This window comes from Lycium barbarum, chromosome 7 (assembly GCF_019175385.1).
Source record: "Lycium barbarum isolate Lr01 chromosome 7, ASM1917538v2, whole genome shotgun sequence".
Taxonomy (NCBI): Eukaryota; Viridiplantae; Streptophyta; class Magnoliopsida; order Solanales; family Solanaceae; genus Lycium; species Lycium barbarum.
The window spans coordinates 423158-426861 of record NC_083343.1 but is presented as its reverse complement, the minus strand read 5'-3'; the positions used below and the strand labels follow the sequence as shown (position 1 = coordinate 426861).

The window sequence follows — 3704 nt, the reverse complement described above, 5'->3', positions numbered from 1 at the left end:
ATTAATTTTAACGGTGAATTAGGACACCTAGATGTTAACTAAGGTAAAGCTAACTAAACCTCCGTTAATAGTCTGCTTAATCAGTGTGATTCTAGGTATGGGTTCTATATTATCCTAAAGGGAAGGGATTAGGCATCCTTTAGAATCCGTTAATTACGGTTATCCGACCAAACTTAGGTTAATATAATATAGGCGTATATAAAATAATAGATTGATAAAGACTTGTATGAAAATTTTATATATATATATATATATATATATAAAGAAAAAAAAATAGGAACAGTTGGGGAACGTACACTTAGAAGTAGTGTTAAGCTAACTGATTTGAAAACTATTTGATGACCAAGCGATAGAAATTAATAGAAAAAACTTTAAACTTTTGTCCAGCAAAGTTCCTGACACCTTAATTAGAAAGAAAATTATTATGAAAGATAAAAAGCTGATTCTAATTTGGCATTAACAGGCAGCTTTAAAACTGGTTTGACTCAAAGGCCCAAAATTAATTGTGAAACAAAAAATAGACTTCAATCTTACGAATGAACTGAATCCTACAGTTCTTTTATCACGTCAATTCTAAAAGTTATAAGAAATCTCATTTATCTTTGCACTTAACAACAACCTATTTTCAAGAAAAACTTTAAAGACACATTCAAATCATTATAAATATTCCTCAGCTTCCCTTTGAAAAATATATAGTTGATTTTGAAGCTTTTAGAGTCATAAAAATGGTAGTTGAACCATTCAAGAGGTGAGCTCAATTAAGTTTCGAAACTAATATTATTTCTCAAGATGTTATAAAACTGATATCCCCATTACCCCTCTAATGGCTAAAATATTCTAACTTCTAAGGCTGGTAGTTCTAAATAAGTAAGATATAGAAAAACCGAGACAATTAATCATAAGAGAAAATTAAACAATGCAGTAGTTATTCTCCCCTTCCTCCCTCTTTCCTTGCCTTCGTTCAGACCATATCCAGGAGAGGAAGAGGAGTGAATTAAGAAGCAACTGAAAGTCCCGGGTTTCCTCTTTGTTTCTGTTCGGATGTGTTCGAGGGAGCGAGAGAAGTGAATGAGATGGAGATGCACATTGAGGTCTAGCGGCGGCATAGTCTCAAAATGAGACCGCTCGGACAGTGAGTCTTTATGAAGACTCAATTTCGCTCTGAAGTGTACATGTAAAGAAGGGGAGATAAAGATTAGCGGGGCGACATATGTTATCATTATAGTAGGATAAAAATATACACAGCGGTGGAAAAATTGCATTGCAGATTTAACATCAACAGACAAGCCAACATATGCAGCATTTCATGTATCAACTAAACTATTAAGAAAATGCATTTAAACTTGGATTAAAGGTGAAAAGCATGTAAAAGAAATTTCCTGAATGATAGGATTACTTAAACAACCATTATCGATCATTTTTAGCATATTAAAGTCTAGTATGCAAAGAAGCGGAAAAAGCCAAATCAATTTTTATAAAAAAACACGTCCACATACTAGTTCTAACAATAATCCTCCTTGTTCATATTTGCATTAAATTAAAACTGATAGGCGAGTTATCTAGAAACTAGGCAAGCATTTTTTTTTATACACAATAAATACAAACAGTAACAGTAGCCAAATATATGGTTTCTAAATATTCCTAAGCATGGAATTATACTGAAAATCAAAAACCAGACAATAATGAACTGAACATGACATCGGGATTATTTTTTTTATTTTTTTTTTCAACCCACGAAAGGCCAAACCAACAAACACATTTTTTTTTGAAGGGCCTACAAGGTTGAACGAAACAGCAAAATACCCAAGAAGTGGACCTCTCTAGTAAATTACACCTGTTCAAAGACAGCCTCTAACCTTAAGGAACATAAGCAATCTCCAATCTATTCTGAACCATTTGGATAAGTTGGAACTAAATTTCTAACACTGGTTGATCCTTGACATGTAACATGAAACTGTGTTTTCCTAGATTAAAGTAATGCATTACAATATAAACGTGAGACAGTATTGCAGATTAATAACTAAGAGATTGATGATAAAGTCGTCAAATCAAACCCTTCAAGAAGGATAATTTGGTTGGACAGACACAGCAATAATTTCATTGGACAGAGACAGCAATAATACAAGTTCAAATTTACACCACAACTACAACTAAAGAGGGAAACAAAAAAAAACAGAGGCCGACCTTTTGTGGGTGCAGCGAAGTGAGGCTTCGAGTTTCCGATCTACCTTGAAACACTACAAACTCTTGAGTTGGTATCACTCAGAATCGAAGCAGCAAAAAAAAAAGGAAAACGTTTTTTTATACTTTAATCGACATTAATCGATACTATGACTGCTAAAAAAAACAAAACTAATTCAGCGGCTGAAGAACTCAATATTTTGGGGATTTTTGCGACTGAAAAAGAAGACCTAGTTCTTGGGGAATTTCATGACTCAAAACCAGACCCCCTTTTCGATTCAACTCAACCACTATTTATAGGTTTTGTGTTGAAGAAAGAGAGAGTGGAGCCGGGGACAAAGAGGAGTGGAGGCGGCAGAGGCGTGTGGGGGGGGGGGGGGGGGGACAAACGAAAGTGGGGGGAAAGAGGAGCGTGGTGGGGATGCAGATGAAGGAAGAGAGAGGAAGGAGCGTGAGAGAGGCGATGGGGGTGGCGGCTGAAAGAAAAATGAGGGCCTTTGTTAAATGAGAATTGGGCCGGGTTGTGGGTTAATGGCCTGGGTCAATTTTTTTTTGGGTTGAATTGGCTGATAATGTGAGCTGAGCGGATGAAAATAATGGGTTAACTGATTTAGGCTGGTTGTTTTAAAATATTGGGCTGGATGGAAGAAATAGTTTGGCTTCTAAATTTACATAAGAGACCCATTTTAAATTAATCATATACTGAGTGTGCTAAAATATCCCCCAATATAAAGTATGTATTTAGATGAAAATAAAATGACGCCGTAATAGCCGTGCGATAATATATTTGAAATTCCACAGTAAGTAAATGTTATTATTAAATTACGCGAAGATAAATGCGATGCGTGTGCATAAGCTGGTAAAATGCCGAAATGATAAAAAATTGTGAATTATAATAATAATAATCATAATAATAATAATGGTAGCAGAAACGGTATTAAAATATAATGACGGGATAATGCAATGCCGATATTAATAAAAACTAATAATTATAGTAAAATATCATTTTTTAAATTGCCAAAATATAGAAGCGTAAATAGGTATTTCGGAGGAAAGGCGGGACAAAATTGGGTGTCAACACTCACCTTAACAGATCGATGGTTATGATCCATGTAGCTCGGACTCTTTAAAGATACCGACGGGTGCGTGTCAGATCATCCAAAATAGTGCATTTATAGAGGGTCCAATATGGGTGTTGCAACTATTTCAGAGAGTCTTAGCAACATAAGTTCCGATGCACTAAATTTGCTTATTGTTGTATGTCTTTAATTTCAATAGTATGGCAAAGATTGAAGGGGAATAAAATAAGCTGTAACACACAAATTGTGTTATGCGTGTTAGGATCATGCACTTATCATCACGACCAAAGCTATAATTTATCAAGGTTCAGTGCGATCACTCTGCAACTCTATCTTAGCTCTGACAAACTTTATTGAAACAAACAGACAACTGTCATATGTTAATCAAGAAGATAATCATGGATTCAAGCAACAGCCTCATGTTGAAGCATCTCAAAACTCAAC

General features: G+C 35.0%; 1 long non-coding RNA gene across 1 annotated transcript; it reads right to left on the bottom strand.

The window, feature by feature from the left end:
* Positions 1–754: 754 nt before the first annotated feature.
* On the bottom strand, positions 755–2581 carry LOC132602016 (uncharacterized). The gene is made up of 2 exons (XR_009567573.1): positions 2185–2581; positions 755–1161 (listed from the first exon to the last, which is right to left on the bottom strand). It is a non-coding gene; the product is annotated as an uncharacterized LOC132602016 (long non-coding RNA).
* Positions 2582–3704: the final 1123 nt, after the last annotated feature.